At 41.9% G+C, this 26,386-nt stretch overlaps 1 long non-coding RNA gene across 12 annotated transcripts in view; it reads left to right on the forward strand.

The window, feature by feature from the left end:
* LOC106740212 (uncharacterized) overlaps positions 1-26,386 on the forward strand; it is a 275,315-nt gene that overhangs the window by 103,661 nt on the left and 145,268 nt on the right. The window lies entirely within an intron of this gene.

The raw sequence follows: 26,386 nt of genomic DNA on the forward strand, positions 1-26,386 counted from the left end.
GCTCTTAAGTCTGTTCAGCACAAAAGCATTACACCTACGTTGTGGTTTTTTGTTTTTGTGGGTTTTTTTAATTATTGTAAATTACTAAAAGGTAAAAATCTTAGAATAAGTTTGGCTGAAACTTATTATACTCAGTTTGTAAGTCATTTACTCATAATTTCTAAAAATTAGTTCGATTTTCAACATTAGCTGTTCTTTGTGCCCTGTCTAAAAGAGTCAGTTTCAGGCAGTTTGCCTGACGGTAGTAATTTGCTATTGTGAAATAAAATTAAACTGCAGGTTATTGTTTTCCTAGAGGTGTTCAAAGGGAATAATGTGTGGAAATAGCCCCAGTAAGATATATTGTGGAGGGGGACCTTGGGGCATGGACATATGAACATGTTACTGTGAAGTAAACAAGACTGGAGATTTACAGTGTGCTATCGGATCCATGGTTACTGCCTCCACACATCCTCCTTCCCCACAGCAAATGAAAGCTGGCCCATGGGAGCTTACTTGCTTTTAACTGAGCAATAACTTACTGTGGGTTAGCTTCAGTTTACTGCAGGGTATAAGCATGCACGCGAGCAGTAACTGTGGAGTTGATAACACACTGTTTTTGTTTGCTTCAGTGTGCCTGCATCTGAAGTTCTTGACATTTCCCCCTCCCCCCTTCCCTTTTTTTTTTTTTTTTTTTAAGCTAGAAGTCTGGATAGTGGTAACTACACAGATGTAACAACAGTGTACTAAAGCAGTGGCCTCAACCTTTTTTGACTCAAAGCACCCCTCTTAGTTTTAGTTTTCACTTATTTTTCTGTAATCAAAAACACATGAGAGCAATTCTTCTGTTGCAAAGAACTCAGGGGCTAGGGACAGACATTCAATTCAGGCTTAGGCTTTTTGATTCAATCTTTGGAGGTTAGTCTAACCTGGCTAGGATAAATCACTTTGTAACTGTGAAGACATCCCCTCTGCACTGAAAAAATGCTGGTACATGCCTACAGTGGCTCAGGCTATAAGCTGGGTGGGTGGGTGCTAGAGCAGCCCTCCCTTCCCTTGCACAGGGCTGAGCTGAGAGGGGTGTGGCCAGGCTGCTGTGCTTAGGCCCCCCCCCCCACCTCCCCCCAGATAACGGAGCACATATTAGCGCTGTTATCATTTAGCATTCCATCATAAAACAAAGCCTTGCTCATTAGTTCAAGCTCTTCTTAAATAGCTTTTTCCAAGGGAAGGAACATTACCAGCTAAGTCTGATACTACATTCAACCAGGTTTACTTCAAACTGGTTTCAGCCATTTTCAAACTGGTTTATGTGCACTGAATGTCTGTTCTGTTACAGGTTTAAACTGGTTTCTGATCACGTAAACTGGCTTATGTGTAATGTCTGTCCTTAGCCAGGAAGACCACAAGGAGTCAGAATATTTTTAACATTATGGATTTGTATTTAAAACCTCTGGGTTTATTTTGTGAATAGTGTTTGCACACCTAACACTGCTAACACAGTGTAGCAGCTCTGAAAGGATCTCAAGGCACCACAGCACACTGGTTGAGAATCTCTGTACTAGATATACTTGGCTAACTTCTGACAAATGTGATTGTGTGTCAAGAGTAGCAGCAGACCTAAGAGGAAGGGGGCTGTAATTATCATTGACATAAATGGGATATGTATTAGGCAGTAAAATCAGGAAGCAGCTTTTATTTATGCAAGATTGGCCATACTACTTAGATTTTTTGTGACACTGCAGAACATTATGATGGCTGCTTTGGATTGACTTGTTACTGATACAAGGGATGCTGAAATGGAGTGGGTAAAATCCTATTACATTAGTTAACATAAAAATATTGTACTATTTTTCTAACCCATTCTTTGGTCATTCTGACACTTTTCTTTGTTTTCCTGAATATGCATCAAACAGACTTTTGGCTGAGCTCTCCCCTGTGAAGCACAGATCTCTTTCCTTGGTGCTTTCCATTAATATGCACCCAGCAATGTAGATGACCATTTCAAATTATTCTTTCCAATGTGTGTTGTATTACACTCATGGGAACTATAGGAACTTCTGCTAGCATGCTTCCCTTTGTTAGGTTTCTCTACCTAGTGTTGATTTAACTTTAATGATTTTTCTATCCTCTGCAAATTTTACGATCTTATTGTTAACCTCCATTTCAGATAATGAGCAAATATGACCAATGTGAGCCTTGGTACAAAACTGTGGCTTCCCCTACTGTTAAATCTCTCCCATATTGAAAGTTGTCTAATTATTCCTACTCCTTTCTTTCCTGTCATAAACCTTTTCTAATCTGTGACAATACTTTACCTTTCACCCATACACTTTTCTAGGTGGGATTAACTTTAAGCAAATTATTTTAAAACAGCCTTTGTTTCAATTTTCAGAGAAATTTAAGTATAAGTAATTTGCATACTTAATTGCATATGCCTCTTCAGCTGCTTCCCCCTTGTTCTTTTACAGTAACCTGTTTAGCACATCTGTTTGTGTGCAATAATTCATGTTTTTAGTCTTTCTGCAAATGACTTAAAAAAAAATCACTTAAGCTTTTTTTCTAAAAACTCTTGCAAATAAAATATTGTTTGCAGTAGTGACAGGCAATTAGCACACCATTTAGATTTCAGCTGTGTAGCTTTCCTTAATTCCTTCCTTTTTTCCTTATTTGGTTCCCCCCCCCCCACTTCCCTTCCTCTCTTCCTTTCCTCAATTTTTTTTTATTAAAGGGCCTTGTCTTTTGTCCTCAGAATGGGTGAGTACAGGAGGACACTTGGCTGGAGACTACAAATCCAGGTGCTACTAGCAACAACATACACAATTAGCTCATTCCTTGAGATCCTAGGCATCCTCCTCCTGAGCTCACTGCTACTCACTTAGGGTAGTGCTGGCTAAGAGTTGTACATAAGAGAGAAAAAGCAGATGCTCAATGCAAGTGTGGCGGTGGTGGTGGGATTGGGAGACATGTTGGCTGCAACTTGTAATACATGATGCTATCTAGTTGGGTGTTCTGAAAAAGTGCATTAGTTTGGCTGATTTGCTTCCTGACTTCCATGTTATACATCTTTAAAAATCCATCACATATATCCAGTCTTTGAAAGAGGTCCTTCATGGTGGTTGTTGTGTGTCAGACTGGATTGCAAACCCTTTTTTATCCTTATGGTTAGGGACAGAAATTACATGTAAGCTGGTATAAGTGATCAGAAACCAATTCAAATCTCTAACATAACAGCAGTTCAGTGTACATAAACTGCTTTCAAAATGGTCAAAACTGGTGTAAGATAAACATGAATGGAGGTAGTACTTCATTCTATTTCAGGCAAAAACCAAGCAAAATCCAGGAACAAATTTCATTCCAGGAACAAAATCAAAGGATAGAGAAGTGATTGCGACAGGGTAGGTGCTGTGAGTGAGGATAACAATGAACTGGCAGAAAGACTCGCTTCTATAGATGGTTTAAACCAGTGGTTCTGAACCAGAGGTACATGAACCCCCAGGGCGGTATGTGAGATATATTTCACACATTGTCTAACACAGGTCGAAGGGCCTAAAACAAATTAATTTCCCATTGAAAGGGGATACATGAAGGCTCACTCTGAGACCAAGGAGTATGTTGACTGAAAAAGGTTCAAAACTTCTGGTTTAAATTCTGTTTAATAGATTAACTAACCTTTGCACCAAAGAACTTTGATCTACTTTTGTGACTTATTTGTACAGCACCTGATGCAACTAGGTCATGATCATGATTGTGACATTTGGGTAAAGCAACAAAAAAACGCAAACGTAAGAACTGAGACCATTACAAGTGACCTTGTCATTGGAGCTGGAGTTGCTAAGGGCTAGTGTTCATATATGCTAAGTTCAGTCACAAGTAAAAAGAAAATAACAAACTATACTGCACTGTAACTATTTTTGCACATTTCCTCAGTTATTTTACATTTTAGTTTGTTTTTTTTTGTTTGTTCTGTTTTTTTCTTTTTTGGTTAGCAGTTTGGAACTAGTTATTTACATTGTTACCCTAAGCTAAATTGCCCATAATGTTTATTTTTACTGGCATCTGTGCACTGAGGCTCTAGATACGTTGGATCAGAAAGAGAGAGTAGATAATTACTAGGATGGGGATTAGCAGTTTGTTTAAATGCATGCTGCTCATCATGTGTGCTGGCAAGGTCACTTTTTATTATTCCAGGGGCAGTTAGAAGTTTATTAATAAATACCAGCGATGTTTCTACTTGTATTAATTTGTGTTGCTGTATTCCTAGAGGCCCACCTGAGGTAACCTTGTGCTGTGTGCAGGTGCATGTACACATGCACTCATCTGCTCCAAACACACTGCCTCCTAACCAGACAGTAGGATGGGAGACGGAGCATAGTAAAATAAATCGGCATAGTCGGAATCCTGTGGTTTTGTTAATGGTCAAGTCAAGAAGAAATCCTACTCCATTGACTCTTGCAGCATACCACCCTACTGAACGAGTTGTAGTATTTTGAATATGAAGCTAATGCCCAGCTAAGCAGCTAAATCTGTTGGATACAAAAATCTTTTTCTCTGTTGCTTATCACAAATAACTGCTTCAAAATGCAGTCATTGTTTTGAAACTTGAGAGTTTTAATTCATCCCACATCTGCATATTTTGCCACCAATCCTAGGCTAGCTTTAGAGGTTCAGAGTCAGCTGTCATACACTTCATCTATAATGTTGCCTTACCATTGTCTGCCTACAACTCCTTGTTTATCTAATTACTAAGGCCTTCAGCCCTAGAACATGGATGAACTCTTCATGACTTCAGCTGCTGACTTCTTGTGAAAAATGTCCTCAACCAAAAAAGGGTTTCTTTGATTTTTAACTTGTAATTTGTATTCTCATTATAGCTAATAACTCTACACAATCAATCTAGGTCAGTTTAAATGAATGCCTTGTTGCTAGTTAGATGATTATGGGTTGCAATTCATTTAACGTGCCCAATGATTCATGCTTAATTTATTGAATTTAATGCAGTATCTGAGTGACCTAAGCATGTGTTGTGTTTTTAAGCACACGTGCACACACCCTCCCCCCCCTTCTATAGTTACTTTGCTAAAGGAATCAATGTAGCCGTGTGTTTCAAGTTTCAAGTATCATGTGACTATGTTGCTATTTAATTTAATGCAGCTTGCACTAATGAGCCTGTCAAGGTTGACTGGCTACCTCTCAAGCTCTTTGGCTTTTATGCCAAGCACTGGTCCAGGAGGAAGAGTCTGTCATTTGTTACAAGGACAGCTGGCATGATCCACTGAATTACGTTTGCATCTCACTATAGTTGCCTATTGGGAAACTAACCAATTGAATTGTTCTTTGTGTACAATATTTACAAACGGACATTCAACATCTTTTGTCAAATCAGTCTGTGTGCAGGATGTGAGTGTGTATTAAAACACCTTGTACCATGACTTAACTCTCATGATGCTATCTCACTGTGGCTTGAGAGAAGGAGTACCTCCAGAAGAATTGGCTTCTTTTGGATCTCCCAAGATCTACTGGAGTCCAGGGTTGTCCTTTGAGGCCTGTCTCTTCACGCTGTCTCCCCCCAGGTCCCTGTTCCTGATCTAAAGGATGTGTTGCATCATGAAAATAAGCCCTTGGTAGATGGAGCTGCTGTGGTAAGAATGAACTTAGGCAAGATGTTCAGGTCACTGACCCCAAAAATTGGAGTTACCTTGGCCACTAGTGTTCCTTCCTTCTAGACTTACCCATACTGGGCATTGGCAACATCCGTCAGAAGAAAGCTGACTGCTTTGTCATTTTTACTGCCTAGTTCTTCAACTTTTCTACCTCTTTTCCCATCAGACCAAACCCTGATCCTCCTTACTCACATAAATAGTGTCATTTCCCATTATGTATACTAAGCACGAAGAAAAATTTTCATGGATTTTAAAAACCCATCACGCTCAACTAATAATCACAGTTAAGAAAGCAGACCCTACTGTGTTCAATTTCTATATCTAACTTCTATTAAACCACCTCCAAAATGAGTTCAGAAAGTTACAAATCTGCCACATTTAGTATGTTTCATCTGTCAAATAATTGGATTCTCAACAGTGAAAAATGGTTCAGCACAATTTTTTCTTCCCAAGTAGGTGCATCAGTGCACACTTCAGTGACTACTTGGGATGTGCTGGTTTTAATTTCCTGTTAACAAATAAACCCAAAGTCCCCAAAGAGCATAGCTAATTCCATACTCGGATTTATATAACTTGTACTAAATTATATCCTGAGTATGCCGAGTGCAAAGTATTCTGGTTGAATGCCAGCACATCGAAAGCATATATTCAGATCTAGGCTGCAAAAGCATTTAAGGAATGGGACGTAGATGCTAAAGCTTTCCGTTCTTCATTAAATGAGCAAGCCAGTCTTTGAAAGTGTATTTCTGTAAAAATGTAAGCTTTGCACAAACTCCCTTGTTGACTCTCGACATCCCATACACCTTAGTAGTTTATAAAGTGTCGAGTAAGATTCTCTGGTTTTAGCAAGCCTTCTGTGTTGTTTGGGCTTGCTTGCTTTCAGAATCTAAGGACCAGATGCTCAGCTACTATAATCTGGCTTAGATTCATTAATGGAACTATGACAATTTACAACAGCTGCGGATCCAACTCTTGACTGCATTTGTTGACACTTATTTCTCTTCTAATATTCAAAAATACTCTAAATGTGAGAACTTGCATGAATCGATATAGAAATAAGTTTAAACTTTAACAAGCCCATACAGGTTGTCTATATCTGAGATTTTGAGAAGTTTGTCTACACTGTGGATCTAGGGGAGAATGGGACTGAGCATACTCTGACTTTGAGTCTGCTGATACCTTCCTGGGGCTGAATATTTGTTCTAGGCCTCGAAATGGGCTCAAATGCCTGCTGTGTTCCCAGAACAGTACAGGCCACATTATCACTGGACTAAATAACAAGGAGTATAACATCCATGGTTTATTCACCCATAACTCCACCAGCATCATGTATGCCATTGCCTGCTTCCAGCACCCCTCTACTATCTCCATTGGACAGACAAGGTAATCTCTATTTAAGAATGAATGAACGGTGGGTGAGCTGACGTCAGCTGCAGAAAGAAACAACTTTTAGGACAAGAATCGGAAAACTTTTAAACCTCCTTGGACAGTCTGTTGCTGACCTCGGGGTAGCTGTTCTTGGTATCAGAATGTTAAAAACCAGTTTCAATGGGAAATTGCAGAACAAGAAATCATCCACAAATTGGACCGTGTTAAGTTGGGCTTGATGGGTAGTGATCAATGGCTTGATGTTTGTCTTTAATAAACTGTTACCCTGGTATGAATGTGAGAAGATGAAACACAAACTGATGTACTTTACAATGGAAGCTTTTATTCCCATTTTGAGGGTTTTCCCCCAAGGGTAATTCTTCACCAGATTGAGTAAAAATCCTTCAGTTTAAGGGTCTTTGTCATCTGATCAGCACATTTTTTACAGGAACATAATTCTGGTTACACTGGCTTAAATCTGTCCAGGTCCAGAGGGTAAGCAGTATGCCTTAGCTATGAATTAATGTCTTTTCCTCCCTAAAAATGGACTAGATTGTGCTAGTAGGTATGGCTTCAAGCAAGGAATGTAGCTTAAAATGAACCACCAGGAACTAACATGGAAGATATTATGTCTTGGTTTTTGGCAAGCCCTGAAAAACCTAGGATTGCCAATGAAGAAATGAGCACCTTCCATTCACACATGCTCCTTACATGCCCCAGTCTGGCGATTTTTGACAGTATGTATGGTTTGAAGTGATCCAAAGAACAAGCACTGGGGCATGTCTTCTGACACTCGCTTAAGCATCTGTATGCATCTGTATACACTGCTTAATTGCTGAGCTTGAGCATGAGTGAACTGGAAATGAGTGGAAGGAACTTATTTCCTGGAGGGAGGTCACATAGACATGGCCACAGAGACTTCCTCTCAAAGGCATGACTTTATTTTTCTTTTGGTCTAGAACAGGGGGCAAGTTGTTACAGCCTTCAAAGCAATGCCTAGCCACCCCTTCCACTTGTCCAAATGTTCTGGACAGCAGGAAGGGAAGGGGTGCCCCAAACCAATCAGAAATTAGGACACTACCCTGTAGGGATGGATCCAGAGGGGGTGCAGTGGTGCAATTACATCTCCCTTTTTAGGTTGGAGTACACAGGGCCTCTGGGATTTTTTTAAAGTTCCTAAAGCAGGGGAAAATCCTTTCTCCCTTCCCATTTTTCTGCTCAAAGGCACACTTTCCTACCTGCACCCTGCTCTATTTCTGGCCTTTACATGCCGTCTCATGGGTAGGGAAGCACCAGAGATATTCTTACCCCTTGTGCAGGGGGTAGGCTCAGCTGGGGATGAGGACAGTGGCAATGTCTGCTCTGGGACTAGTCGGGGGTGGGGTGGGATCTACTGTCCAGCCACTGTTGCTGCTGTCCCCTCCCCGGCTTCCCCCCTCTCCTCCCCCTGAACAGTGGAGAAAGCAAAAGTGGCAGGCATGGAAGTGGGGGGAGGGGCAGTATGGGAGAGAGAGTGGGGGAAGGGGTGTGCCTCTGAACAGAAAGGGGGAGGGTGGGGAGGCTCACCTGTTTTAGATGTAAAACATCCCCAGAGGCTCCTGTGGCTCAGTCCACGCACACTGGTAGTGGTGGAGGAAGCTAGATGCAAGTGGTGCAGGCACCCTTGCATTGCAGATTGCTGCTCTCACACCCCTCTGGGAAACCCTGGAGCTGCCCCTGCTACCCTATGACTCTGAAGACCTAGAATCCATTCTCTGCTCAGTTGCAAAGGTCACAGCCAAAAACCTACAAGTCACTTAACTGCTCTGTGGCTCAGTTCTCCATCTGTAAAATGAGCTCTACCTCCTTGAGCACTGAAAGGGATAGATGCCTTACTTCAGTGTTTGAACACCTTTGTAAGAGAGCTGATGGGATTGCCATAGATGGATTTTTTTAATCTTGTTTTCCATGAGAAATGTTGCCAAGATGCAACTGAAACTAATCTCTTTGAATTTGTTGAGGTTTTAGTAGTATTGGACTGTTCTACCAACCCCTGATGAAATTCTGGGGTACCTAAGCCCTGGGTCCTTGCTGCTACAAAATTTGTGGGTTCGCTGCAGTTTGTCAGCAGAGCCTGTCATCTGAATCTCTCAGCAGCCTTCTGGTTTTAGAAATGATACATTTCCATTGGTGGATCAGATACTATTCCTGTTGCCTTCTGTAATGTCAATGTATATACTACATGTAGCTGTTAAATTGCTCAGCAACTTTTAGCAACATATATTCTGTGAGATGTCACTTTCATTTCATGCTACACAGATTTTTCTCTCTCCTTTTTACTGCTCTACAATAGCTTAGTTCCACGCTCCACTCTGGACGCTGTGATGGTGTGATCAGAACAACAGTAGATGCAATCAAACTCACAATTAGACTGCAATTCACATTATGTAAAAGATTCATCATGCCAATTGATGTGAAATGACATGTGATCACTAGGCAGTGATTGCACAGGGCTATAATCTTTATACATATGAAATCCTGTACCTTAAGTGGTTCAGCAAAACTCTGTTGTAATTATTCTTGGGCTAATGCTTTTCCATGGTATCATTGCATCAAGTCTAACAATGCAGCATGAGCCTCTTTTGTCACTCCATGTAAATGCCTCGATGTGTTGATTTAAGCTGTCAGTACCATATAGAAATGGTTGTGATATTTGCATTCCATATTTGACATCGAGCTAATGTTAACAACAACCTTCTACTTCTAGGTAACTCATCACCTGGATAAGAGAGGAAGTTGACATTATACAGGCTTCCCTCGATTTTATGCGAGTTCTGTATATGTGAATTTGCTGTGATGTGATGCCTCTTTTTATACCCAAAATTTGTTGTGTGAGGTAAATTCACTCTTATGTGGTCGGCATAGCTGCTCTCCCCCATGCAGGCAAGTCTGTGGGGGAAGGGCCATGGGGCCGGGGCCTTACTCACCCCAGCCCCCACTGCAGCCACTCTGGGAGTGGCTGATGCCAGCTGCCTGCAGCTGCTGAGCTGACCATGCCCCAAGCCCACTGGGGCTCTTGTCCACACTCACCTCAGCCCCTGGACTGCACTGTGCTGTGGTGCATGCAGGTGGGGTTGGCTGCTCCTGGGTCTGCTGCAGCAGGGGCTGAGGTAAGTGGGGAGAAGCAGAGCCCTGGGGTGCAGCACAACTTGTCCCCACTCACCCCAGCCCCTGCTGTAGTGGCCCTGGGAGTGGCTGATGCCAGCAGCCCTGGGAGAGCCTGGGCTGCACTGTGCCCTGAAGCCCCCTGGGGCTCCACTTGTCACCACAGGCAGGTGTTGTTGGCCACTCGCAGGGCAGCTGCAGGAGGAGGCCGGGGGGACATGGAGAATGGCAAATTTTGAGGTGGTAGCAGCCCCCCTCTCATCACTTTAGCCTGCCCTGAGCACCGGGAAGAGCCCGATGCCGCCGCCACCACCAGTCAAAGCCTGCAGTGGCATCCTGTTCTCATCCCACCTGCAGCCCTCCTGCAATGCGCATAACAGCAAGAGCTGTGGCCCCCTGCCTCCCACTTCCCATGCCCAGCACCCACTAACAGTTCCCTTTGCTTTGCTCCCTGATGCAGCCCTGGGAGCAGCCAATAAGCTGCTCTGCACCCCTTACCCCACCTCTTCCCTAGTGCCAGCCTTGTTCCCTCCCTCACCACTGTGGGACTGCAACCCTATTTGTTACTTTACAAACTGGGTTCCCTTTAAGCAAATTCAATTTATGCACTGTTTTCCAGGAATGCATGTATTGCATAAAGTGAGGGAAACCTGTATACCTAGACTTCAAAAGGCCTTTGATCTGGTAACCCTTGATATTCTCCTGGGGAAAATTGGAGGATTGTGGGCTTAACTGCTTGACTGCTAGGTGGGTAGGAAGCTAGCTGCAGGGTAGGACCCAGGGAGCTCTAATGAATGGATCTGTGTTGTCCTGGGGAGAAGTGGCCAGTGGTGTCCCTCAGGGGTCTATGTGTGGTCCAGTGCTTTTCAACACCTTTGATCAATGATTTAGATGTAGGGGTGAAGAGCTTATTGGCCAAGTTCACAGATAACTCCAAGTTACGGGGGAGCATGGCCACGCTTGAAGATAGGCTGCAGATACAGGCAGACCTAGACAAGCTGGCGAGTTGGGCGGATCAGAACAGATGAAGTTCAACACTGAAGTGTAAAGTTCTCCACCTGGGGATGAACAATCCCCAACATACTCGCAGGATTGGTGGCGCAAATTTGATTGGCACCACAACTGAAAGGGAGGGAGTTAGGAGTAATAATAGACCATAGTATGAACACAAGCCATCAGTGTGATGCTGTAGCCAGCAGGGCAAACAGGCACTGCGCTCCAACAAGGACTTGGAAAAGCTTGAGAGAATCCACAGAAGAGCCACCTGTATGATCGGAGACTTGCAAGGCAAATCCTATGAGGAAAGGCTGAGGGACTTTGGCCTCTTCAGCCTTAAAAAAAGAGAAGGCTGAGAGGGGACTTGATAGCAGCTTACTGCTACATCAGGGGAATATATCAAGGGCTCGGTGAACAACGGTTCACCAGGGCACCCTTGGGGAAATCCAGGAGTAATGACCACAAACTCCTGGAACATCATTTCAGGCTGAATTCTAGGAAGAACTTCTTGACAATTAGGGTGTCCAGTAGTGCTGTGCAAAACAGCACTGTTCCATTCTGACTTAAGTTTTGAGGTCTGGACAGAACAGTGTTCTGTATCAAATATAATTTCGAGTCAAAACAGCCTCACTGTTTTGACCTTGTTTCAACCATTTCACCGGACCATGGGACTGGGGAAAGGACTCAGCCTAGGTGGGCCAAGTTCCCAGCCCCAGCAGGGGCAGGAAGTCAGCCCAGCTGGGCTGCCTCACCATCCCCCTGCACTAGATTTGTGTGGGGGGTGGGAAATCAGCCCAGCTGAGCTTCTTCTCTGCCCCCCCCCATGCGATCTAGTGTGTGGGGTGGTGAGGCAGCCCAGATGGGCTGACTTCCCATCCCCAGTACTATAGTTGAAACTAGTCTCACTTTATTTCAAGGCTGTGTCGACAGCCTTTGTTTCATTTCAGTTTTGCTGTTTCAACCTTGAAATGAGTTGAAACGAAACAACCATTGAAATTTCGCATAGGCTTAGTGTCCAGCCTGTGGAATAGACTCCCTCCAGGGGTGCTGCAATCACCTATCCTGGAAACCTTCAAGAGGAGACTGGACAGTCACCTTGCTGGGGTCACCTGACCCCAGCTGTCTTTCCTGCCTAGTGCAGGGGGCTGGACCCAGTGATCTTCTGAGGTCCCTTCCGGCCCCTTACAATCTATGAACATCCACAGGTTAACACCACTGTTAGGTTTCTGAGTCCTACCCTCAGCACTCTTCCTCTTGATGCACTGAGATCCCTGCTCAGTTTCTCACTATTAGGTTCCTCAGGAAAGAAGGGACAGAAGAATCTCACAACGGCTTTGTCCAAAAGGCAGCATTTCCTGGTTTTACTTTTGAGAGCTCTCCTTTGGGCCTGTGGTTTAGGAGAGAAGATTTACCCAGCTGCCCACCAGAAGGGACAGTGATTTCTGGTCTCAAACCCATGCCTTATACCTAATAAAGAAACAGAGGAGGACTCGATGTGTGACCAGTTTCTGAAGGATTAACTTGCAGTCCTGTTCCGCTTGTCTGACCTTGTGAGCATGTAAGTGTCGAGAGTGTAGGGCAAGTCTAAGTGGCAGTTCCCAGGAAGTTTGAGGTATCTGGTAATCCTACCATTTCCAGCTTCTGTCAGCCATCTGCTGGGACCAGGAAGATATTCTCTTTCTTCCATTCCCACTTTATCCCACGTCCTTGCACTGGATGAGTGGTACAACTAGACTTGCAGAGTTGACTTGGTTGCACTAATGCTTCTAATTGTATTGAGAAAACTTTGCAGTGGCAAGATATTGGTGATGCCTTTGTCTCTCCTGTTGTCTTCCTGTGGCATATTGTATAGTATTTTAAAATGTGCTTTTTGGTGTCGCATATAGGTAGTTGGTGGTCTTGTCTATTCTCTGGACAAATGCTTCAGGTGACTTCCTGTGTTCACAGTGAGCCACTTTAGGTGGCCCAGGAGGTCCATTCCAGCATTATGTTCCTCCCTGGGAGGTTTGTGCAGGAACTTGTGGGGGTTGTCAGCCCAGAAGCATGTTAAATAAGGACAGTTCAAAGAATTCAAGTACAAAGTCTTCATCTCTATTTGTCTTTAATGCTCATAAATGACAAGGAATATATAGATGCCTAAATGTGCATGGCTAAGCTCTGGTTCAAAGAACTGAAAATTGTGTATTGAGGTACGTTCATTTTTTCAGTCTGTGAATAACTTACTTCAGATCAAAAAAATCCTCTGAGATGTGTATATCAAAATCAGAGATATGTAAATCATTTACATCTTTGGTCAATAATTGAAAACACTCATTTCATGCAGCTGAAAGAAATTAGTCTTTGGCTTTATTTTGGAATTCAGGCTGTATCTTATCTCGTTAGGCTGGAAATACAGATGATTAAGAAACAGCCTTAAGCTGTCATCACAGTCATCTTAAAGGAATGCTTTGAACCTCTTTGTGCTTAAGGTCTTTTTAGCTTAGATAACTGTTTTTGTATAGAATTGTAGCAGGCCTGAAACAGTCTAGTGGAACCAACAGAATACACTGGATTGGGCCCAGGATTTCACTATTTTTGTAGTGAAATATATGTTAAATGTGGAATGGGGATAACTGGATCTTAAGGCAATTGTGGATCACAAACTCGATGTGAATCAACAATATGATGATCTTTCAAAAAACAAATGCATTTAATACATTGACAAAATTACTGTGTGCAAGACATAGGAGATGATGACACCACTCTGCTTAGCGCCCATTAGATCTCAACAGGAATACTACATCCAATTTTGACCCCTCCATTTTAAGAAGGATGCAGATAAATGGTAAAATGTTGAGAACTGAATAACAAAGAAAACGGGTGAAAAGTAAGCTGTAAGAAGAATGGTTGAAGAGACTAGGTAGGTTTATTTGGAGACAAGGAGAGCAGGGGGCAACATGGTACCAGCTTTCATATTTTTAAAAACTGTTATAGAAACGATGGAGGAACATAATTCTCCCTTGCTGAACAGGTCATAACACATAATAGGTGTAAATGGAAGCAAAACTGATTTAGATCAAATCTCAGGAAAATAGTCATAATTAGGGACAGCAGGATGATGAAACAAGCTGCCTGCAGAAATGAGGAATCTTCTTTACTGTGCTTTCTTAAAGAATCTGGACAGGCAGATGGTTGAGGAATACTGCTACATCTGTGTAGATGGCTAGAGATCCCTTTCAACCCTTTGATTTGTATATGGATCCTTTACACCTACCTTTTGTACTGTTTAATCTGCAAAAACCACCTGTTCCAAGCAGTTACCTGCTCTTGCAAAATAAGTGCAAGAAGACTCCCTGAAGTCCAGTGGCGTTTTTGTACTGCTATGCTGATTTTGCGTGGAAAGTGTTAAGCTAGCATGGTGAATGGTTGACAGTATAAAACTATAAGTAAATTAGTTCTGCATGAAAGAACTACCTGAAGAAACCAAAGATGTGTATTTTATTGCTATTGATTGGATGTGTTACACTAGACTGTTGCTGGAGGATTCAACCCCGTTTCATAATCCTATGACTTATTGTCATTCTGTACAACACTTAGTAAAACTTCATACATTGTGGCACAAGCACTAGCATCTTTTGTTGGTCCCACCCTCAGAGATGCTGTGTTCAGAAAAGTGTGCTCATACACTAGGACCTGAGATGTAGAGAAGGGCTAAGCAACTTGATTTGAAGTAAGAAATACTGTTGGATCATGACTTGTTTTGATGTGTCTAGTACATTATCCAATCTTGCCCCACAGTTCTTCACAGGGACTAAGTTCTTATGGTACTAATCTTCATGATGTTTAAACCTCAAGGCTATTTATTGATCCTATTAATATCCCTGGGATATAGAAGAGAAGATGATTTATCAAACTGATCAAGGTGTTTACCTGAGACGATGCAGAAAATCTGTGGCAGAGCTGGGAATTGAACCTAAGCATTCTGAGTTCCTATTCAACCAGTCAGCTGCAAAACCATAATACTGAATATGTGAAACACGTACCCCGTGATTGTATTCTTTTTCAAATTCTAGTATTTCTCCCAGCATGATTGTGAATTCAAGTGTTTCTTACTAGGGAAAAGACCTGTATTTTTCTGTTGATCATAGGAAATGGGAAATATGTCAATTGATAGTGTCTAGTATGGAAAATAATGAAGAGTATCAGTCATTGGCCCTTAGGCAAAATTTCAACAGTAGGTTTCTAAAGAAAGTAAATACTAGCCTAAGGAAGAGGAGGTTATGTGAATAACACATCAATCATGAATGAAGTAACTCATTAAAAAGTATACACAGTACCTCCACTAGCATACATCAGTATAAGTCCACTGTTTTCAATAGAACCAATCCTATTTTAACTAAGAAGGGACCTAACCCAGTGTATAAGAGACCTACTTAGGTAATCTAAGTACCTCATTTAGCCAGTATTATTTACACATGTCCAGCACTTTATTATTCATTTGTTTTCAAAATGTTAACCTTTCAACAAATCAAAAATCTAGTTTGTTCTTGTCTCTTAAACTGTTTAATTGGATAATGTTTGATTTTAACTAATCCAGATAGTAAAATCCCACAAGGAATCAGAATCGTATAAGGAGTATTGATAGTGGAGTGGTAACAAGATTCTTCATCTCTTAAAGTCAAATAACATCTTCTGATTTCTTCCTGTTCCTCTGCCATTACCAGATTCAGAACAAACCCTTGTTTTGTTTTGTTTTATTAAAAAAAAAAAAAATAGATAAAGGGAAACACTTGTTTGTTTATAAGCAGCCAGAATGAGTCTCTCTTGTTGCACCATGGTTGGGAAGTATGCAAAAAGACTTCTTACTTGCCCTTCTAGCAGCCAGTTTGGGGGCTGGGCCCATCTCCTTGGTGCCCCTTTACATTAACTCCCAGAATAGCATTAACTTCCTATCCTGTGGCATTTCAGGTGTACATTGTCCCTAGGAAACCGGCAGGATCAGATGCAAGAAGACAAGACAACAAAAGAAACCAAGGAAATCAAAATATGTACCAAAATAATTCTAGTAAATATATAATAGAAAATAATGTATTTTTTTTTCCCCACTGTGAACTTAATTTTCAATAGTAAATAGTAGGGCTGTGCAAAGCTTTGGTCGCTGATTCGATTCAGTGGAGGTTTGGCCCAATACGGCGGCTGAATCTCAGAATCCAAATTGAATTGGGGCATCCTTTAATCTCTTTGAATCAAATTAGAACCCTCCAAATCAATTGGGAGAGATTTGGAAAGATTTGGTGATTTGGACATAGACACAGCTTTTAAATGTTTTTTTTCTACATATCTCAAGGTAGCAGGAGCTCATGAACTCTGCGATGCTGGGGTGCATGGAACGTCCCACAAAAGCATGGGGGGCTCCCCAGTGTGCTTGGCAGCAGATCCAGAAGTGCACCAGAAGCACTTCCGGTTCACTTCCGGGTCTGCTTGGGGGGCCCCCAGCACCCCACCAGTTCAGCGACTAGTGCCTTCTGGGTCTGGGGGGGCACCTGGGATCCCCCTGTGGCAGACTGCTGAGCCAGGGAGGCGTGGGTGGGTGGGGCCCAGCACGCTCCCTGGCAGACTCAGAAGTGGACTGGAAGTACTTCCGATCCACTTCCAGGTTTGCCACTGAGCATGTGGAGGGTCCCTCACACTCCTTTAGGATGCTGCATGTGCCCCAGCATTGCAGCCATCACAAGCCATGCCTGCTACCTCAAGGTATATAGAAAAAACTTTTTAAAGCTGTGTCTGTGTCTGAATTGTTGATTCTCTGAATCAGCATCGAATCTTCAGTTTCATAGTTCATAGTTGGTAGGGTCATCATAGGGTCGGAAGGCACTTGAGCAGATCATCAAGTCCAACCCCCTGCCATGGCAGGAAAGAATGTTGGGGTCAAACAACCCTGGCTAGGTGTCTATCTAGCCTCCTTTTGAAGACCTCCAGGGTAGAAATGAGCACCACTTCCCTTGGAAGTTGGTTCCAGATCCTAGCTGCCCTGACTGTGAAGTAGCACCTCCTGATATCTAGCTTGAATCTACTTTCAGTCAACTTATGGCCATTATTCCTTGCTACTCCCGGTAGTGCTCAGGGGAACAGGCACTCTCCCATTGCCTGCTTGTCCCCCTTGGCCAGTTTGTAGATGGCCACCAGATCCCCTCTCAGCCTTCTCTTGTGGAGGCTAAACAGGTTCAGGTCCCATAGCTTCCCCTTGTAGGGCCTGCCCTGCTGCCTCCTGATCACATGAGTGGCCCTTCTTGGGACCCTCTCGATGTTGTCTACGTCCCTCCTGAAGTGCGGTGCCCAGAACTGGACACAGTACTCCAACTGCGGCCTGACAATGTCACATAGAGGGGGAGGATCACCTCCTTGGACCTGCTTATGATGCATCTGTGGATGCATGACAACATGTGGTTGGCCCTACTAACCGCATCCTATTGATTCAGAGAGATTTAAAGGGTCCTCTGATTTGATTCAGAGATTCAACCACTGAATCGGTCCGAATCTCTGCTGAATCGAATCGGGGATCAAACCTTCACATGGCTCTATTGGTTACCATTAAAAACCAGCCTTTGCCTGCTGTGGAATCTGAGGGCATATTTACATGGCATGATGTGATTTCATGTTGAGATACTTGAGTTGGCTTTGAATGATCTAGCCAAGATTCTGGAAGCAGGATGTCATATTACCGTGGTGTTCAGCATGAGCTAATATATGCTGCTTCCCACCTGCTTATCTAAGTCTGAGGAGGAAAATGTGATAACTGCTGATACATACTGACTTTCTAACAGACCAGGGCCTCTGAAATGCATAGCTCTTCTATTGGTAACAATTAACTGGCTAAACAGTATCCCAAAGGCCATTTACATAGACACATTCAGCTGGTCATTCGACTTTGATAGATGTAATTTTTTTTCTAAATGAGCTTGACATTCATTATAGTAGAAACATATGTTGATGGTAACAGCACTGAGGGCCATGTGCCAAAACTCCTTTGTTGTTGTGCACTGAACACTGATGCCCTGACTATGTCCAGGCTGTTTCCAGCTAGGACTGCAGATGTTGATTTTTTTTGCTTTCCCTACTCCTCCACCAATGGATACATCCAATTATACCTAGCAAACACCATGTTTTTAATGCTTTTGAAATCTATTCGTTAAACGAAACAAATCTACAGGTAGAACTTAAGGTTAGAGGCTTGTGTTTTAGGTATGAATGTTTAATATTAATTATTACTTCTCAATCTGTGTCCATCCATGGTATGCCTTTTTTCCTATGGTTTCATTGTTGTGACTCTAGTTTGTTTCATTGTCAATAAGGAGTGCAAAGATTAAGCTCTGTACATGCTATGCTACTAGAAAATAAGCATTTATTGGACAGTATCATGACTTCAGAAATAATTTAAAATTCTGGGAGATATTATTATGGGTCAGTGAGGGACTGGGGATGAGAGATCTTAGGAAATCTGGCAATATCTGATGGACAATTTTCTGGGACAGTATCTGATGGGCATATAACTTAAACAGATAACAGAAAAATGATTGGGTTTGTTTATTTAATTCTTCTTATTATGCTCTTGCAAATGGCTCACAGAGTATCATCCTCCTGAACTGCACCCTGAGCTATTTTAAAATACAGTAGAAGAATTAAATGAGCAAGCAGTTGCCCATATATTACATCATAGAAGTCCAACAGTTTTTAGCTGGTAAAAATCCTTTTTAAAGCTTTGATCTCTATATAGATCATTTGAATTAATTTACTAATATTTAGAAAGTGTAAGACTTCAACAGGAGGTCTCTGTCCATCCAATGAACCATGTACAGCATGGACAATATGAGGTGAGTGTTGCACTCTGAACAGAAAAGCCATTTGGAGAAGAGTATGAAGTAATATAGAAGCAAGATTTTTCAGTAAAACCGAACCAGTTGTTTACAGTAACTTCCCGTGGTGTGTCCTTAAGCAACCTTAAAGATGCATTCTCATTTCCCTTCGAGTCCTTGATCAGCCTTGCAGATTCTTTAGACTCCCTGATGTTCCAGCACTTCACCCAATAAATGGGAAAAGCTGTCAGTCTTCTCAATATACCCTGCTGCTACCTCTGTCCTCACTAATTGCTGCGTCTCATTCCAAATTGTTCCTTTCCTGCTGGGACAACCCTCCTACCCTCCACCAGTTCTCAAACTTCCCAGAGTGGCTCTGCTGGATTGGCAGATGACAGTCAAAATAAGCAGCACCCTCCCATGGTCTGTTTTGCAACTGCACTTTCCGTTGTAACGTGTAGTCGGCAATTTTGTAACGTTTCTATTATTACTTGTAAAAGTTTATTAATCAAAACTTACGTGAAAGAGGGTCAATTGTAATAAACTTCCTGATTTAAAAAGTTCTTGAAAATCATCCAAATATCACATTTGGATTTTTTTTTTGGGGGGGGAGACGTGCTTTAGTTTGAAAAATATTATTTATCTGTTACTAGAAAAAGGAATTGAAAATGTCTAAAATCAAAAGACTAATTATTGAAGTGAAATATTTTTAGAGAGTCCATGAGGTGGTGTTTGGTGGGGGGGGTGTTGTTTTTTGTTTGTTTGTTTGTTTTTAATTAGCAGTTCATGAAAAAGTTAGACTTCAATCTCCCTGTCCTAATCTGGGAGGGGTGGAGGAGCTTGATTTTTAAACTTTAAGAATTTTCACAGCCTGGAGAAATTATTTCCCACTCAGCTCGGTATTGTAACTTTATCACTCAGTTTAGCACAGACTTGAACATGTTTCTAGGACATGACTATCACTACAGACTACGTATGCACTCTAACACCAAAAATAGATTTTTGTTCCTGCAGACCTCTAAACAACTTTCCTCTTACTGCTGTATCATTATCCCTCAAGTCTGGCTGGAAGAGATAAGCATAAGGGTATTCAGTTAACCTTTTAACTTCTCTAATGCAAACATCATTTTAGTAACTAGGGCAAGCCAAAATGAGGATGAAGTGGGCCAAGGGAGGATATTCCTTACAGCCTGCACAATCCAACCAAATATTTATTTCTATCCCATGACTGAAGTATGATATTTTTGAAATCTTTAGTATCCAAGGACAGGATTGAGAATAATGGCAGGGTACTGGCTTTCCCATTTTACCATGTTGCTTAAATTGGTAGGCTCACAGAGAAAGGGAGACTGATCTAGCTCACCAACAAGATCTCCCTCTATCCTGTGGGGTCAGAAGGTGGTAGCTCCAGTGTAACCATCCTGTGTCATCGCAGCAGCATCTAGCAGAAAGCGAGGTAGCATGGCTTCGGGCTATGACACTGATAGGAAGACTATAAAGTACATGTAGACAAGGCAAGAGATTGAAGTTATGTACATCATATCACTATTCCACTGAATACATTGGAATGATACTCTTGGTCTCTTCTAGTATGTTCCACTTCATTCACTCTTGTAAAGCTTTTATATTTAATGTGGTAATGTTAGACTAGGGCTTTCCTCCTAATAGAAACACTTATCCTTATTTCAAAAGAAATGATTATTCTTCTCCGGAAGCTTTCCTTTTATTTGAATTGGGGATTTGCTGAGTCATCACTTCTTGAGAGTAATGTGCTTGGTGATCCAGTAATAGCTTTTAAAATACAGCACTTGCTATTGATTTTCATATCATTAAGATGACAATTACTAGAGATGGAGAACTGGAAAAAGTGTTTTAATATGACAGTAGATAAGGCACTAAAGGAACAAAAAACAAGAAAATTCCAATTAGTGTTTGCTTGAGGCAACTTCAATAACCCAAACTCATGACAGGCCTGATTGCTATAAAATTGCTCCATAGAACTGCAGCTTCTAAAACAACTGTTGCCAGCTCAGATCTGATTGCTTTTAAAATTATTTATGTATGCTTTATGTCCAATCTTGGTTTTTTTTTACAATAGAATGCTCATTCTTTTTGCTGGTTGTTTAGACTTTTTAATAATATCCTTTAGGTGTCAATTGTTACTCCTTCCACAAATGGCCTGCCAACTTTCTTGGAATTTTTGATCAAGGTGTATATGTAGTTTTGGTGAAAACAGCAAACTGAAGCTTATGCAAGAAAGGGGTTGGTCTGTTGTTTGATGTGTCCAAATAGAATGAAAGCGTCTAATTCTGTCTTGCTGATTTTTTTTTTTTTCATAATGTGAAAGGGAAGAGATGGGAGGCATTGGCATTGTTTTGTTAATGAATCTGGGGGGACAAGGGGGTGACAAACCAAGGATACTCTTGTGGGTTCTGGTATAAAAACATGCTTGCTTGGTGTTAGTGATGCTACTAAGAAAAAAGGATGAATCGGAGGTGGATGGATGGGTGGAAAGGAGGGCTTATTGGGAACCTTCATATTAATTTCCTTTCTCTACCATGATTCAGAAAGATCACCTCTGGTTGTAACTTTCCCATCCTATACAATTTTCAGTTATTTCTCTTTCTTCTAGATTTCTTTGAAAGGCCATTAGTTAGAATGCAGAATTTCCTCTTTTTATGTCTAAGAATTGTGTAAGATGAGCCTTTCTGGCAGGTGGAACTGAGGCTCCAGCTGAGCACTTGTTCAAACCCATAGTAACTTGATAAAGCACAAAAAGGAAAATATAATTGTTTGTTCCTTTTTAGATCTCATTTACTTTTGATCTATTGTGAGAGAGAATAATGACTTTTTTTTTCTCCTACTCTTTGCAAATTTTGGAAGGAAGACCCACATAAACTTCCCTGGAGTTTGCAGTATAAGACATTTATGAATGGATACACAATTTCTTTTTAAGAGGGATTAGATCCTTTAGTTACAGGACTTAAGAAATCACAGGATATTACACAGGAAAGCACACTGGGCCAAAGCTATAGAAGCAGGTAGCTCCTTAACTTGGAAACTAAAGATGTAATTTAAAATTATCTGTGGACCTAATTCATCCCTAGTATAAACCGACAAATATAAATAGACCAAAGTATGTGCTCTATAGATTCATAGAGTGTAAGGGGCTGGAAGGGACCTCACAAAATCATTGGGTCTGGCACCCCTACGCTAGGCAAGAACGACAACTAGGGTCAGGTGACCCCAGTGAGGTGCCCGTCTAGTCTCCTCTTGAAGATTTCCAGGGTAGGCGATTGCACCACCTCTGGAGGGAGCTTATTCTAGAGTCTGGACAATCCTGACTGTGAAGAAGTTTTTCCTAGAGTTAAGCCTGAAATGGTCTTCCAGGAGTTGGTGGCCATTACTCCTGGTTTTCCCCAAGGATGCCCTGGTGAACAGTTGTTCACCAAGTCCTTGAGGTATTCCCTTGATATAGCGGTAAGCTATGGGTACCAAGTCCCCTTTCAGCCTTCGTTTTTTAGGCTAAAGAGACCCAGGTCTTTCAGCCTTTCCACATATGCCTTGCCTTGCAAGTCTGATCATGTGGGTGGCTCTTTTCTGGGTACTCCCAAGCTTTTCCACATTCTTGTTGAAGTGCAGCATCCAGAACCGCATGCAGTACTCCATCTGCGGTCTCACCAATGCTGAGTAAAGCAAAAGAATCACTTCTTTGGTTTTGCTTGCGATGCATCAGTTGATGCATGCCAGAGTATTGTTTGTCCTGCTGGCTACAGCATTGCACAGACTGCTTATGTTCATACTATGGTCTATCATTACCCTTAGGTCTCTTTCAGTCATGATGCTAGTCAGTTTGGTGCCACCGAGTTGTATATTGAGGATTGTTCATCCCCAGATAGAGTACTTTACGCTTCTCAATATTGAACTTCATCTGGTTCAGATCTGCCCTACTTGCCAGCCATTTAAGGCTGCAGATACTGGCAGACCATCTTCAAGTGTGGCCCTGCTCCCCCATAACTTGATGTCATCCGCAAACTTGGCCAGTGAGCTCTTCACCCCTGCATCCAAATCCCTGATAAAGATGTTGAAAAGTACTGGACCAAGCATGGACCCCTGAGGGACACCACTGGCCACTTCTTGCCAGGACAGCACAGATTCATTCATTAGAGCTCTCTGGGTCCTACCTCACACCCAGCTTCCTACCCACCTAACAGTTGAACAGTTAAGCCCACAATCCTCCAATTTTCCCATGAGAACATCTTGGGATACCAGATCAAAGGCCTTTTGGAAGTCCAAGTATACAATGTCAACCTCCTCTCTCTTATCCAGGTGGTGAGTTACTTGGTTACTATGTCTGACTTAACCCCACATTTCAGTATCCTACCTGCATGCACACATGATTTTTCTGTCTCGTATGTTCACCTATGCATATGTTTTTAGTATGAAACTCTATGTATAATTACGCTTTCCCAGTTGACACATGCTTGTTGAGCATACAGTTTTTTTGCTTGTGTCATAATTGTATGTGCAAATGCAAAAAGTTTGTGAATAAAGTACTTTGGTTAAAAAAGTTATCCCTCTAAGGCTAGGTTCAAACATTAAAAAAAACCTGAGGCCAAATCAGTCTAATTTGCATGGTTTACTGTAAGCAGCATAGTTTAGATTGGTAGCAAACATGCCACATTCACCCTTCTAATGAAGGAGAGGGGTGTGCAAATCTTAGATTGGGTTCTACCATTTTTAAACCAGTTTGTGTGCTGAACTTCTGTTATGGGTCTGGTCTGATTTCTGATCACTTACACTGGTAAAAATATAATGTCTGTATCTGGCCTAACTGAACAACGAACTATAATGTACACGGCGTACCTTTTTTATGTATGCAGTAACTTTTACGTGTGGAATCTTAGCTTGTAATAATAGCAAAATGGAACATTAGATAAAAGTTTTAATTAAATTAATTTTACACATTTTTTTTCCATGGTTACCAGCAGTTGTGAAAGGGAACCCTCTGTGAGAAGTGAAGTGATAGAACTCTGAATAATTTTTTATAAATAGAGGAAAATGACTTTTTTTTCCCTTTTCCTAATGGATAAGGAATGTGTCCAATGATTAAACGCAACATTTTGATAGTAGCACATTTGCTGTTGTCTTCCCTGTGCGTAAGACACGTGCAGTACTTGCTTTTCACTGCTTTAGTTTGAGAGTCTGGATAAGGTAATTTACATATTTTCTTTTTAAAAACTTAGCTTTGATATGTTCATCATGATATGACACAGTGCAACATCAAACCCGCTTTCTGACTGAACAGTGGCTTTTCATTAGTGACTCTCTTATATTTTTTTCTTTGTTTTACATTTGTACTAGAATGATTTTTTAAAAATTTTTTTTTATAGCCCTTATGAAAATGATGGACTGATCATGCCCATGATAACTAAGTACAGTGAAGATGATCTGCTTCATGTTGCTCTGCTGGAATAACTCCTTCCTTCCCTGAAAGCTCCCATTTCTTTTCCAGTTTTGGCCCTCTGTCAAGTGGCTTGTTTCCCCTTCCTTCATTCTAGGAGGGAAATCTCTTAATAAACTGCAGTCAGACAAAGCATTTCCATGTGGCTTAGCTGCTCTGGTGCTGGGTTCTCTTGATCCTGTGTTGTACTGGACTATGGCTATGAGCACTGTGTGTGGGATTTCCAAAGCTGCAATCAGACATCCATGATCCTCCCTGAGGTGGGGTACTAATGAGGGGTGTATTGGCACTGGATTTATGACCCAGTCTTGATACCTCATTCCAGATGGACCCAAACCCATGGATGGACCATCCATGACTTTTCATTCAATAATAGGCAAACTTTATTGATAGACAATGATAGCAGAAAAGAGTAATGCAGACAAAATAACTCCTTCCTGCCTCCCATTCTACTTGTATACCAGTACTAAGGGTTTCACAGAAGAACAGTATGCCTGACCAGTACATGAGTGCCACCCTGTGGTTCTTTGCCTCAATGTCAGATGCCAGCAGTCTTAGAGGTCAAGAGCTGAGCACCGCCCTGCTCCCACCCCCCGATGGCATAGGCGAGATGGGCCAGTGGTGTGTCCTTTGCGCATGGTGGCCTTTGGATTCCTTTCCACTGCTTTGAAGATCCCTCCTTTTGTATTCTTTTTGTCCTGATGACTCTTCATTTCTGGGTGTCATTGATTGGTCTCCCTGTGGTTATCATACTGTCAACATTCTGTTCTGTGAGCATAGTTCTTTGTTTCTCAAACATATCACATGCATAAATCTTAATCTGATCATTTACCTTGGTACCTTAATTTGGGCATCCCCCACCTCCTAATTTGGTTTGTCTACCAAAACTGGAAGTCCCAGGGGCTTTGCAGCTAGTCACTGTGATCTAATTCCAGTGCTTCAGGGTCTTTATTATGGAACACTATTTGCATGTTTTCAATTTCCCAGGGTGTATGTGCCTGCTTGTCTGTTAGCTCTGGACACTGTCTGCTTCAAAGGCTGAGAGTGTGAAACTTTGTCACAAACAGACTTTTAGAAACCAGTTAACCATTGCCATTCCCCAGGACCTTTGTTCTAATGCAATAGTTACTTTACCTACAAGCCAGTTCCTAAAAAGCAAATCTCTAAATATCATATCTAGCAATCGGGGTGCAGTTGTGGCCCTCTGATTCTGCTCTGCAGGAGACTGCTTTTATATTGTGCTTTGTGGCAATTGGAAGAGGTCCCAGATAATTAGAAAAGGACAAATGTAGTTCCCATCTTTAAGAAAGGGAAGAAGGAGGATCCACAGAACTACAGATCTGTCAGCCCCAAGAAAAATCATGGAGCAGGTCCTTAAGGAATCCATTTCTAAGCACTTGGAGGAGAAGGTGATTAGGAACAGTCTGCATTGATTCACCAAGGGCAAGTCATGCCTGACCAACTTGATTGCATTCTGTGATGAGATGCCTGGCACTGTGGAATTGAGAAGAGCAGTGGATGTGAAATATCTTGACCTTAGCAAGTCTTTTGATAGGGTTTCCCACAACATTCTTGCAAGCAAGCTAAAGAAGTCTACGTTGGATGAATAGATTGTCAGGTGGTAAAAAATGTCCTGGGTCATTGGACTCGGGGGGTGGGGGTAGGTGGAAGGGAGGAGAGGGGGTTAGTAGTCAATGGCTTCATGTCAAGATGGCAGCTGGTATCAAGTGACGTGCCCAGGGATTGGTCCTGGTTCCAGTCTTGTTCAATATCTTCTTCAACATCTTGAAGATGGGATGGTGTGCACCCTCTGCAAGTTTGTGGGTGACACCAAGCTGGATGGAGTAGTATATGGGCTGGCAGGTAGGGCCAGGAGTCAGAAGAACCTTGACAAATTGAAGGATTGGATCAAAAGAAATCTCATGAGGTTCAATACGGAC

This window comes from Alligator mississippiensis, chromosome 5, assembly GCF_030867095.1.
Source record: "Alligator mississippiensis isolate rAllMis1 chromosome 5, rAllMis1, whole genome shotgun sequence".
Lineage (NCBI taxonomy): Eukaryota > Metazoa > Chordata > Crocodylia > Alligatoridae > Alligator > Alligator mississippiensis.